Genomic DNA, 14,236 nt, shown 5'->3' with positions numbered 1-14,236 from the left:
ACACCGGGCCAAAAGTTAGGTAAAGCAAAGTGTTTTAATTAATAAACAAATCAATAACTAAACATACGTTTTACTTAGCCACGTACATAAAAAAGATGGATTTGTCATAAATCTTATCGGTTGATTAAACGGTATTTGTTTAGCAAACTAGTTTTAAGACTTTTGAACTTGCAAGAAGCTTATTTCAAATCTGCTTTTCCATAACGCACAGAGCTAAACCTCGGGCGCGTTTCATGAAAAATAAACTTTATTTACCAAATATGCTTAGACACACGAACCAAAGCTGATCCAACTATAAGAATATATACTTCAAACGCAAAATCACAAGTGTTACATTTCCAAAACTGGTCACAAAAAGACAAACAATATTTTCTGCAGAAAGGTTCGTTCAGTTATATCCGCTATGTGCTATCTTAGCCTGATTTAAACCCTTCTTGCTGTCATTTTCTGTATACGAGTCTCACCATACTAAGAAAAAACATAAACACGTGCATGTGGTATTGAAGAGTGGGTGCACTGTTGTGCCGTGGGTGGCTTTATTTTGTTTTGTTACGTAATGTATTAAATAAGATTGACCAGTTCTTTCTGTGATGATGTTTTACGCCTGGTATGCGAACGGAAAATGAGAACGATTTTTAACGTAAAATAAGGACGGAAACTGACGGAATGTTGTTTGCAATATGTGCGTTAAACTATCAAAACACTGCAGCTGATTAATTTTTATTTCAATACTCGTTTTTTAGTGAGCGCTTTGCACAGTCCAGGGTTGCGAAAAGAAAGTTTTAAAAGAAGCCTAACCAGTTTGATTAGGGTTTTTATCCAGTGGTGAGATATAGAACCGTCTCACAAAATTTTATAAGATCAGCGAACCGGTTAGCATTACTGGTTACTGTCAATGGACATTTTGTAACAGAACCGGCTGAAAATATGACTTTCGTGATAGAACCGACTGATAAAAAACTTGAATCTCACTGCTGGTTTTAACGATTATGCAAAAACTGCATTTTGTCAAAACCAAATGGTAACTATTTGGGTCAAATTTTCGCAACCTAAGTCGTCCAGTGCACTAATTACTCACAACGAGCCGCTTTTTTGATCTATTTCTTCAAAAGATTTGGGGACTTTCGATCCATTAGTGTGGTCTTCATTAACCTATCTATCAAAAACCACCTCTGAGGTCATAGTCAACAAAATAGTTGTTATGAAAGTTTAGAGAGAGGTAACGTTCCTCTTCGGGGCCTTTCCGTTAACGTTTGTGCTTGGCTCATGTCCGGTATACTGATCCTGCAGTAACTTCCTTTATAGTGCTCTACTATATCGAAATCTAATTGTGGTGGCTTGTTTAAACCAATTGGCTTTAAAGAAACTAAAACCAAACTGTACATTTTTCTCTTGTCGAAAATTCTCTGGTCAAAAATTCACTTTTGGGTACAGGTTGTATAAACGAAAATCTGTAGGTTAACTTATCCCTAATCAAGTACGAATAACTTATACTAATATTTCATTTGGATTTGACCGACTGTTGTTTACCATGCGACTGTTTTAAGAGAGCACGGTGTTTTGGGGTCAAGCAAACTAACGGTGAATCCTGTGAGCGAGCAATTTCTTAGTGCCTGTGCTGCCTACAAGCGGATCGCGGTAAACGAAGCTGGTGTGGCTGATAAAGGCTCAAATATCTTAGTTACTGACCTGTTGCTTGAACTACGTATAATTAAAGCATTGAATCAAAACATTCGATAAGAACATTTTCAATCATGAACAGAACATCACCACCTTTTATATGGGCAGTTTTTATGATAATTCAATATGGTTTTGGTTCTATTCAACTCACCTACGTAACTTTCAAGACTTGATGTGTGAAACCCCTGCGACTAAATCTGTTTTAACGGTAACAACAAGACTGACAAGTACAAAAAACTTTAACGTTTTCATAACTACTGCTTTTCTGGCAGTTGTGCGCCAATATATAGGTTATTCTTGTGTGTGCCTGTAGTTGTTTTGCATGACTGCAAATAGATATGCTAAACGTCTTAGTTCAGGCAGAACACTATAGGAAATCGACTTATTTGGTAACTCTGCAAACAGTATCGCATAAACCGATTTTTAACGTAAAATAAGGACGGAAAATGTCGGAATGTTGTTTGCAATATGTGCGTTAACTATCAAAACACTGCAGCTAATTTATTTTCATTTCAATAGGCCCACTCGTTTTTTAGTGAGCGTTTTGCACAGTCCAGGGTTGCAAAAGGAAAGTTTTAAAAGAAGCCTAACCAGTTTGTTTAGGGTTTTAACGATTATGCAAAAAGTACATTTTGTCAAAACCAAATGGTTACTATTTGGGTCGACTTTTCGCAACTAAAGTCGTCCAGTGCACAACTTACCCACAATGAGCCGCCTATTTGATATATTTCTTCAAAAGATTCGGGGACTTTCGATCCATTAGTGTGGTCTTCATTAACCTATCTATCAAAAACCACCTCTGAGGTCATAGTCAACAAAATAGTTGTTATGTAAGTTTAGAGAGAGGTAACGTTCCTCTTTAGGGCCTTTCCGTTTAAATTTTTATTGTTTTCCACGAAGGAGGGTTTCCTTCGGGGGCAACTTGACGCAAATGCACCACTTTGTTATAAAGTTGGTCTGCAAGACAATGAAGGGCAATCTGTGAGTAACGCGGTCTAAAAAAGCTAAAGCAAAACTTGGGGTGTTAGTATTTTGTGAGTAATCTCATGTCGATTACTAACGCGTTCAATGTTTGCTTCCGCTTTACAGAGAAGGTATTTGCTCGTATGAAAAACGTTTGTGCTTTGCACATGTCCAGTATACTGATCCTGCAGAATTTCCTTTATAGTGCTCTACTATATCGAAATCTAATTGTGGTGGCTTGTTTAAACCAATTGGCTTTAAAGAAGCTAAAACCAAAACTGTACATTTTTCTCTTGCCGAAAATTCTCTTATCAAAAATTCACTTTTGGGTACAGGTTGTATAAAAGAAAATCTGTAGGTTAACTTATCCCTAATCAAGTACGAATAACTTATACTATTATTTCATTTGGATTTGACCGACTGTTGTTTACCAAGCGACTGTCACTCTGCGTTTTAAGAGAGCACGGTGTTTTGGGGGTAAAGCAAACTAACGGTGAATCCTGTGAGCGAGTAATTTCTTAGTGCCTGTGCTGCCTACAAGCGGATCGCGGTTAACGAAGCTGGTGTGGCTGATAAAGGCTCAAATATCTTAGTTACTGACCTGTTGCTTGAACTACGTATAATTAAAGCATTGAATCAAAACATTCGATAAGAACATTTTCAATTATGAACAGAACATCACCACCTTTTATATGGGCAGTTTTTATGATAATTCAATATGGTTTTGGTTCTATTCAACTCACCTACGTAACTTTCAAGACTTCATGTGTGAAACCCCTGCGACTAAATCTGTTTTAACGGTAACAACAAGACTGACAAGTACAAAAAACTTTAACGTTTTCATAACTACTGCTTTTCTGGCAGTTGTGCGCCAATATATAGGTTATTCTTGTGTGTGCCTGTAGTTGTTTTGCATGACTGCAAATAGATATGCTAAACGTCTTAGTTCAGGCAGAACACTATAGGAAATCGACTTATTTGGTAACTCTGCAAACAGTATCGCATAAACCGATTTTTAACGTAAAATAAGGACGGAAAATGTCGGAATGTTGTTTGCAATATGTGCGTTAACTATCAAAACACTGCAGCTAATTTATTTTCATTTCAATAGGCCCACTCGTTTTTTAGTGAGCGTTTTGCACAGTCCAGGGTTGCAAAAGGAAAGTTTTAAAAGAAGCCTAACCAGTTTGTTTAGGGTTTTAACGATTATGCAAAAAGTACATTTTGTCAAAACCAAATGGTTACTATTTGGGTCGACTTTTCGCAACTAAAGTCGTCCAGTGCACAACTTACCCACAATGAGCCGCCTATTTGATATATTTCTTCAAAAGATTCGGGGACTTTCGATCCATTAGTGTGGTCTTCATTAACCTATCTATCAAAAACCACCTCTGAGGTCATAGTCAACAAAATAGTTGTTATGTAAGTTTAAAGAGAGGTAACGTTCCTCTTTAGGGCCTTTCCGTTTAAATTTTTATTGTTTTCCACGAAGGAGGGTTTCCTTCGGGGGCAACTTGACGCAAATGCACCACTTTGTTATAAAGTTGGTCTGCAAGACAATGAAGGGCAATCTGTGAGTAACGCGGTCTAAAAAAACTAAAGCAAAACTTGGGGTGTTAGTATTTTGTGAGTAATCTCATGTCGATTACTAACGCGTTCAATGTTTGCTTCCGCTTTACAGACAAGGTATTTGCTCGTATGAAAAACGTTTGTGCTTTGCACATGTCCAGTATACTGATCCTGCAGAATTTCCTTTATAGTGCTCTACTATATCGAAATCTAATTGTGGTGGCTTGTTTAAACCAATTGGCTTTAAAGAAGCTAAAACCAAAACTGTACATTTTTCTCTTGCCGAAAATTCTCTTATCAAAAATTCACTTTTGGGTACAGGTTGTATAAAAGAAAATTTGTAGGTTAACCTATCCCTAATCAAGTACGAATAACTTATACTATTATTTCATTTGGATTTGACCGACTGTTGTTTACCAAGCGACTGTCACTCTGCGTTTTAAGAGAGCACGGTGTTTTGGGGGTAAAGCAAACTAACGGTGAATCCTGTGAGCGAGTAATTTCTTAGTGCCTGTGCTGCCTACAAGCGGATCGCGGTTAACGAAGCTGGTGTGGCTGATAAAGGCTCAAATATCTTAGTTACCGACCTGTTGCTTGAACTACGTATAATTAAAGCATTGAATCAAAACATTCGATAAGAACATTTTCAATTATGAACAGAACATCACCACCTTTTATATGGGCAGTTTTTATGATAATTCAATATGGTTTTGGTTCTATTCAACTCACCTACGTAACTTTCAAGACTTCATGTGTGAAACCCCTGCGACTAAATCTGTTTTAACGGTAACAACAAGACTGACAAGTACAAAAAACTTTAACGTTTTCATAACTACTGCTTTTCTGGTAGTTGTGCGCCAATATATAGGATATTCTTGTGTGTGCCTGCGGTTGTTTTGCATGACTGCAAATAGATATGCTAAACGTCTTTATGCTAAATAAATATGCTAAAGTTCAGGCAGAACACTATAGGAATTTGACTTGTCGTTATTTGGTAACTCTACAAACAGTATCGCATAAACCACTTTAAATACACTATATCAATAACTGCAGGCCAATAGCCAATAGCTTTTCTTTCCAAAAGTTTGAGTTGTTTTATTTGGAATTCGATGCTACTACTTTGTCTACCTGTATAAAATGACTGTTCAAAATAACCTAATAGCCAAACAAGAACAACAAACCATGCTCGAATTTTCAAACGAAACAGAAACCTAATCAAATTATGTACAGTACTTTAAATATTCGTGTGATTTACCAGTCCGTTTAGTGTACTGATGGTGTAGCGCTTAAAAAAGATGGTCGTGCATGATGTTTATCACGTCCATTTGACACGGAAACTGTCGCTCAATGCAAAAGTAGTTGTTAAAAAGTACGCTGAAGAAAAAGAAATAATGTGGTTTCGCGGTTAGAGCAGTGCTATTATTACAAGGTAACTTTGGCAAACAAAGCGTAACTGTGATTTCCCACACATTTCGTATCCCTTAAAATGTTAATAAATGTAAATGTACATCTTTGTACACAGTTTCGCTATGTAGGTCGCGTTTAATTTAGGAAAAAAAATCTGACTGTCTATAGCACACATATTTCCGCAAAATCGATCGCATTCTGTATGTACCAATTCAAATTTATTTTCTTTCGGCTTTTGTTTGTTTGCTTGCTTAAATTTAATCTCACCACATTTATGCTCACAATGAGTCCGCTACCTGTTTTATTGCGTGTCTGTTGAAAAACTTTTTATTTGTTTTGCTTTAGTCTGGACAGCTGATGACTTCAATATAGTTCAACCAATCGGATTCATTTGGAAACACAAGCGATCGAGATAGAATTAAAAGTCACAACCTTGTGAACACAAAGGCAGTTGCGCTAACCAATCAAACATCTTGGCGAAATGCAGTCATGAGCGTACATATTAGGTGTATGGCATATTTGTATTAACATGACTCTACCCCTTGATGCTTAAAGGATGTAAAGTCATCGTACTAATGAAGACAGATGATGTTTTATGCTTAATAAAGGGGCCGGGTTTTTCCTCGACTGCAGCAGGAAGTTGAATTCGTGACAAACCGCACCGGTAGCATCACAAACTATAAACATTTTGCCTTTAACGACAACAGAAACGTATTTGTCGCATAGTTACCATAAGGCATCAGGTCTTCTCAATTGCTCTTTGGTGTAAATTTTTAAGCAGGTTTGCGTATATGCCATATATGGGTGTATGTGGGATTGTATGAGTCCGAATTTTACAGGACATGACATGCACAATTTTATTAGCTATGACGAAAAATTAATCTTTAAAGAAACAAAGTCATTACGATACCACAGTATGCAATCATTTCCGAAACATTTTAATGAAGTGCGTCATATAGTGGGTTTAGGAAGAAATGTTTTTTGCATGGTAATACGCGAAACTCAATTACATGCGAGTTAAAAATAAAGCTATTGAGGTGACATGGAAAATAGTTCGAGCTACACCAACCTAAATGATCCGACTCTATTTAAACTACTGACAGCAGATCTGATGGATATCAATGTTCTACTTAGATACAAGTAGGATAAAAACACTGAAAGCTGTACTGATAAACAGCGCAATATATTGTTGTTCTGAACTGTTTATAAGCTGCAAACCAAATTACATGATATAATCTAATGGTAAACGAACTGGAAAGTTTCAAACAATTTGGCACCAACCTTTTATGGCACACCACTGCATGATGAAAGTGGGGATTTTCACAATAACGGAACTTTGGTATGGTTACGTAAAGCACGATTTCGAAAACTTGTGTTAACCCCTTTGGGACGTGTGGTTGGCGAAAAGACAACTAGACAGCAACATTTGGTTACTATATTAGACGTATCCGATGACATTTTTCATGTATTGACTTTTTTGTTTGTTAGTGGCGTTATAAATAAATCGGGATTCTTTACTGTGGGTAATTGTATAGAAGGTTGACGATCTAATAATAAACAATTTTAACATTATCGAGGAAATTGCGCATTCACTACATTATAAACCATGTGTTGAAGTCTGTTCGTATTAAACTTTTGTACAACAAGTTGCAACAAATCGACTATATTTCCATTGGACATCCCATCCCTTAATATGAATGTTTAAAACTGGCTTTTAAAACAAAGTGAAAATGCCTTTATCATTATTGAAAAAGTACCGTTCCTCGTGTTTTTGAGAAAATTGATAAATCGACCTGAAAATTGGTTAAAGTGCAATTACCTTAATAGACGCTTTTAAAAAAACGAAAGTACAATTATTTGGTCAGCAGTTTTCCACATGCGTTACATTGAAAACGGTAAGATGTAAGACAAAAGAAAAAGCGATGCTTGTGATTGCATTTACTTTTCCGTGCATGCACAAGATGTGGTATTGCACGAGGATGTGTTGGCAACCTTAAAACGCGTTTGCCTTTAAGTGGAAAATACACAGGGGCAATTTGGAGCGCGACAAATATCCGTTGCGTCATTGCACCATTTAAGCACGATGGCGAGTTGGCATAAAATCAGATGTTGCCATTTGTGTGTGTGTGTTTGGAATTTTTACGAAAACACCCATGAAGATTTGGATATAAGTGACACCAGAGGGAAAATTATTGATACAAAGATATAATTGTCTAATTTCCTCCCAACTCACGTTACACCATTATTCAGAGCACCGCCTGTTTTTTTATTGTCGGAACTAGAATTGTAAGTCGGGCCGGGTTCTTTAAAAAAATTTAATTAGCTAAAAAGCCAGTTGCTGGACCTGACGTAGTCTCAAACAGTCCTAAAACATCTTGTTCAAGACCATTTGTCTATTATTGTGTATGCGATGTATACAATGTATGCGCGTCTGTAAATCAAACTTTCAGGCCCAAACGGGCTTCTCAAAAACGATTCGGGTTCGGGCTTCTATTTTCTTTCCGGTTGTGGGTGGGTTCGGGTTTCAATTTCTGGCCCGTTTACAACTATGGTCTGAACTAAACTTACTTGCATCTTTTAATAATTCATATTTTGCTGGAATCAAAACACTTGCTGAATTGACTTGTTTATGTTTTGACCAAAGTGCTCAGTGCTGTGCTAATGTATTGAAACCGGGTACTGTGTTGTATGTTTGACATAAACTGATTAGCCTATATGCTGGAACTGTTATAAATGAACACACACGTAGGTTTTTCACAATCTATTTATTATCACTCAAAGTGCCGTTTTCTACTTTTATGATCAGTTTCTTGTAATGGCGTATTAAATATCGATAACCCAATAATCATCAATAAAGGTCATAGCGAGAGGCGAACAACTTGCTTTTGAAAGATAACAAGATAAGCTGTGTATTGTTTGTAAGTAACTAGATGATATGTTCATTGGGTGGAATTGTTAGTGACCCTTTCTCCTGGGCATTTTGGCGTTTATTATTGCAATTCATCGTTTCTGTTTGTCAAAAAACGTTTACAATTTTCCAAGTTCATATCTTTGTCTTTCATGAGTGGAACACCAAAGCGAAAAAAAGTTATGACACATTTTGGCAACCGGGGGTTGTCGATGATCGGACAGAACAACCTCGGGTCGGCATTTTCAGGTTTGTTTCGACCTAATTGATGTTTTTAAATATTATCAAAACATTAGATTAATCGAATATGTTCTCCTCAATTTAAAAATAATTACCAGTTAAGAACGAGCAAATCATTCCGACGACAACAGTCGTGACAAAACCAACTGCAGAGGTGCACCATATTGAGATCGCATATATTGAGCTGGATTCTTGTTCAATGCTGTCGAAACCGATACCCGATATCAAATTCGATAAAAGGTATATCAAACAAGGATATTGTTTTCTCACCTTAAAGTTGATGCAAATGTCGTAGTACTAATATCAGACGTAAAGTTTTCTAGTGGAAATTGATAGTTTGTAAAATTGCAAAGGTGCGTTGACACCGAAAGCAAACGATCGTGTTTTGGCGATTTGGGATAAAATATTCCCCCTATGGCAATCCACATAGACATCATAGTTCCTGCCAATTGTCCCACAATGGCACCCTGCAAAAACATACCATATTGGACGAAGTCAAAACACAGATTTAAAACACTCGCCTTTGTGTTGCACCACGGAAAGAAAATGCCAAGGGTGTAAACTCCCAAAATAGCTCCACTCAGCGCTCCCTTGAGCGGAGTCATAACTGATAAAACCGTGGCATCAAGGAAGGATGAAACATAAGCCATTGTTGCGACTACCACACCAAAAATAAATGCTGCAAAAAAAAGAAACTAATCCAGATACGACAAAATTAAAACAAATAAAAACCAGCACCGATAGCCTTGCTTAACACGAGTTTGGTTTTGTCATTAATACGGGGTCGGAGAGGGATAACAAAATCTTCAAGAAGTTGGACGCTCAAAGCATTCAGTCCTGACGAGACAGTGCTAAAATAAACACAGGTTAAATGAAATAACAAAAACTGTTTTTTTCCAGCAGTATCCCATAACGAACCTCATAGTGCCGCTGAATGAAACTGCAACGAACAAACCAGCCATTCCAGGAAAAAGGCGAAACACTTTTAGCACTAGGTATGGAAACATTTGATCCTCTTTGATATCAAACCCGATTCCATTGGATCACATCCTTCAAAGTAAGCGTATGCTACACATCCACTTAAGGTAGCGACACAGCCAAGCATAATTTTTGGAATTATGGCAGTAATTGCTGCTCTGTAAGAAGAAACAAATTCCAGTAAAAGTTTAAAAAGTTTTGCAAGAATTAGTAACATTTTTTTCGGTTAAAGTGTTTTCCAGAAAACCGAGGTGTATCAAAAAATTAACACTTGCGCCATGGCCATTTGTTACATACCTACTTAAAGTTCAACTTGTAAAACAAAATTATTTGAAAACAAAATTTGTATTAAACCATAAACGGTTACAAGTGTTTGGAATGGGGAAACAGATTTAAAACAGCCATATACATACATTCTTGCATTTCCAACAGACTTGCAAGACAAAAAACGCTGACACACCGATTGGTTGACGCAAACATTAAACGCCTCGTGGACGCTTCCTCCGACAACCAAACTCCATATTGTGTTGCGAATTGTAGGATTTAAATCTGCCCTAATAAAAAAGTATTGTTTAATTAAATGATCAAATAAATATTGGATATAAATACTTGGTATTATAAATCTTTTCAACAATCGAAAATAATAAGGATTGTTGTGGAATAATTCGGTAAACAGCTGACACTCAATCCTTACAAATCACCCCTAATTCAAAAAAAAAAGTCTGCAGTACTGATCTTTAATTTGCACTTACTGAAAGAAGTTAAGTCTCCCACTTCTATCCAACGCATTCCAGGTTGTTTCAATACCTCCGGCATCGACTGTGGCCTTGGCAAGTGCTGCTACAGCTCCGATAATCATGATTGAGAATTGAATTACATCCGTCCAGATAACTGCTTTCAAACCACCCTTAAAGTAAAGTGTATTTGAGTATTCTCCAAAGTTAGCATCGAAGCTATATTATACCATTGTCGTGTAAATTGTGCAGATTCCTGTGGAAAGTAATATGCTCATGTGCAAATTGATAGGAGTGACCGCGTTCAACGATAAAGCAGGAATGTAGACAGCAAAACTCATGTAGATTAGCTGAATAGGTTTTGTTTGGTTATTTTTAAGCAAGGTATCGAATAAGCCAATCGTGACAAAGATAGTTAAAAGAGTATAAAGCTTCTCCAAACAGAGTTCCGATGCAAATCTGTAAGCGTTTTTGCGGCACAGTGTAAATAACCCACAACGATTGAGCGCTAGGGAGTAACATCTTAGCGTTTTTTTCACACATTTTATCTAGCCAATTGCCTTTCTAATATATTACGAATTTTAAGGTTTTTATGCATGCCACAAGAATGTTACAAACTATCCAAAAAGATGTATAACGATCTGTAAATGTTCATTACTCTCTACGTCAACCATTCAACAGCACAAACGTTTCCTATCTGTTTGTTTGTGACCGTTTGATAAGAACCAAATAAAGATTTTGTCAATTTGCAATGGAACGTTTTACAAAAGCCAACTTGAAAATATACACCATAATAATAATATGCCTACAATAAAGTCAAAAAGACCAATAACTCACATACAACAATACCGCACATCCTGAAACAGCTTTTCGAAGAACGGGATGGAACCGCATTTCCAGGTACTGTAACAAATGAGATGAATAATAATTTCGTTTCAATGTGTTTAAACAACAAGTCCACCTGAAATAGAGTCGTTAGTTGCAGTCTGAGGATCAGTGGAATGTAGTACAGACATGTAAAGAACGTAGGGCAAACTGACGCTAAAGTAAGCCAGAAGCAAACGGTGCCGTAAAAGTAGCTTTCGGTTGGAACTGCAAGAACGGTAATGGCAGATATGTATGTCACTGATATTGATATTCCAATTGCAATCTGCATTAAAAAAGGTTATATTTCAAGTTCAAGAAGAAATCTGGTTCTAAAACAATGTACCGGCGATATCCGTTTTCCTCCATAGTAATATTCGGCGACATTGCTCTTTTTGCGATCTTTTACAGCGAAATATACTCCAATCAATACTGATAGAAGCAAACTTCCTGAAAAAATAAAACGTGTGCAAAACCAAGCCAGAACAGCAGCACATGATCTCTACCATCGTTGAATACATCATAGAATTTCGTCCGATATTACTAAACCCAGGACAATTGCTTTGTTTCAGAGTTAGGCCATTGCTGATTATGGTTGGTAAACCTTTTGTTAATAACAAACAAACGTATGTTCTATTAACTGACACCAAAGGTTCCAGAACCCTAACCTACACATTTACATGTTGAGTGAATAAAGAATGCAATGATTACACATGTGCTTCCCCAACAAACATGTCTTTTCAAAAGCAACTAGCATTCAAACAAGAGTGCTGGGTGCTATATAGATTTCTTAAACTAAAAGATTGGGAGGCAAACAATACTTGACCTAAAATATTGGCGAAAAGATTATGTATTGCTAAGCCTATTAGGGACACAGTTGATCTACAAACATACCTCCAAAGACAATAAAATCTCCAACATCAAAGTGCTCACTGCTGCTCATGTTGTCGTCTTTTACAACAATTTACACAACTGGTTAAAGGTAGGTATTGGAATTAGGCGGGCTTGATCTGATAACAAATTTTATCCACTTCACCTACAAACATACATTTGCAGCGCAAAGTATTGTTTATGCAGAAGAAAAAGTTAATTCAACCGAAACGAAGCAAAACTAAAATAAGTCGAAGCAAGTTATTCAAGCGTATCGCGATTTGAAGTTGCCAGTTGCGCCGCGAAATGGCATTTCAAAAATAGGCTATACTCAGTGGGATTCCATTTTTTTGTCAGCCGGTTCTATCACATAAGTCATATTTTTCAGGCAGTTCTGTTACAAAAATCCATATACTTTATTGCAAAACCTACATTTTTAGTTAATATCCCGTAAGCGTTTGATTATTTAGGCTGGACTGCAACCTATCAAGGAAAATGCTCAACATAACATAGGCATGGAATCTACAGCTAGTACTGCATCCGCAGCGGAAGACGTAACGGTAATAGATAACGGCAATTAACTAATGGCAAGCCTATGCAAAACTAAACACAGTCGTGTTACAGGAATCATGGCTTATGTGAATGAGCGTTTGGCAGAAATCGATTACACATTTTACACCATTTTTCTTAACATTTTTTGTTTCCAAAAGCAGAACTTATGGGTCCACACACAAGCAAAAGTATGGCAAGTTACGTACACTATTTGTTTAACTATCTCTGGCATCTAAATAGCAAAGTCCTGTCTAAAAAAAAACGTCACACAGAAAGGATTGCCATTTACTTATTGCCATAAAATGCTGGACAATTGGCCGTAATTAGAGACTATGCTGTTATAACGTCATTATAATTTCTTAGAAACTTTGGACCTGTTGGATAAAATGAGGTGCTTTGTTACTGTTGTAGAGGGGCCGCTTTCTGTCACAGCATAGAAGTCATGCCAAGGTTGCTTGATTTGCCCAATTGGTCAGGTTTCTGTCATCAAGTTGCAGGGTTTGTCACTGGTTGCGGGGTGTGTTTTTGGGCGTGTTACTAAAAGTCATTTTTCTAGTTTTTTTACATACATGCCTATCGTCAAGCAGTTGAATTATGGTAAAATTGAGCTTGCTTTTTATTTTATTCGCAGGGTTGCGGGTTTTAAGAAATTGACCAGGGCAACACTGCAGCACTAAGCACTTATAAAGATCGTGGTCACAATTTTTACTTGAACAGTTGCAAAGATTTAAAACTACATAAGATGTAGAAATACCACAGACTCCTCGCGGAGGCTGGGTCAAACAAGCCACTGTCCACAGCACATATTATCGTTTTGTGGAGACAAAGTTGTAGTAAATAGTCTTCGTAATCTGCTTTACAACATCGTTTTTATGTGGATAGATTTGCATGTATAGCGTATAGATTGTGGTAACGATCAGTTTCGTCTTGATCTCGAATGATAAGTTGATTAAAGCTATACGTTGTAGTAATGTTACGTCGGTGTGTACGAAATTAACTTATTTGCGCGGTAATATCTCCAGTCAAATAGCTTTGAATAAACCGCAGGTACGAGTTAAAAATAGTCTACAAGACCATCTGGCGCAGCAGTATCTGTTTGTTTTTCTGCAGAAAAACGATGTGGCACACCAGGCAGTATCACGTGCGGAAGATAAAGCCTACCTGTATTTTCGTTGACACTTTTAGAGTCTTTTTGATCAATCAGTGTCATGAGTCTCAATGAATAAGGGTTTTGTACCTCAGTTTGTTTATTGTCCTGTTCAATCAGCACGACAGACTGTTACAAAACAAAACAAGTCGTTAGAAATTAATCATAACCTCCTCTTTTAAATTCAAGTTCTACTGGCAAACATTCGTATTACCATGAAAATAAGAAGCTGTTGTGAGAAATCACATCAGCGACACAACTGTGCTCTTGCCATTGACTCCTACACAAATTTTCACACAAAGCAGCGTCCAATTTGCATCCTAA

At 36.9% G+C, this 14,236-nt stretch overlaps 1 pseudogene across 1 annotated transcript; it reads right to left on the bottom strand.

Moving 5' to 3' along the window:
* Positions 1–8,398: 8,398 nt before the first annotated feature.
* On the bottom strand, positions 8,399–12,394 carry LOC145214218 (sodium-coupled monocarboxylate transporter 2-like; annotated as a pseudogene). Its single transcript, XR_013856988.1, has 13 exons — positions 12,238–12,394; positions 11,690–11,793; positions 11,441–11,629; positions 11,317–11,382; positions 10,710–10,829; positions 10,498–10,652; positions 10,159–10,299; positions 9,686–9,903; positions 9,506–9,618; positions 9,289–9,446; positions 9,038–9,234; positions 8,863–8,969; positions 8,399–8,788 (listed from the first exon to the last, which is right to left on the bottom strand). The product of XR_013856988.1 is annotated as a sodium-coupled monocarboxylate transporter 2-like (transcript).
* Positions 12,395–14,236: the final 1,842 nt, after the last annotated feature.

The sequence above is a fragment of the Phallusia mammillata genome, chromosome 2 (assembly GCF_965637545.1).
Source record: "Phallusia mammillata chromosome 2, kaPhaMamm4.hap1.1, whole genome shotgun sequence".
NCBI lineage: Eukaryota > Metazoa > Chordata > Ascidiacea > Phlebobranchia > Ascidiidae > Phallusia > Phallusia mammillata.
The sequence above is the reverse complement of the archived record's forward strand: the minus strand, read 5'-3'. Positions and strand labels throughout refer to the sequence as shown.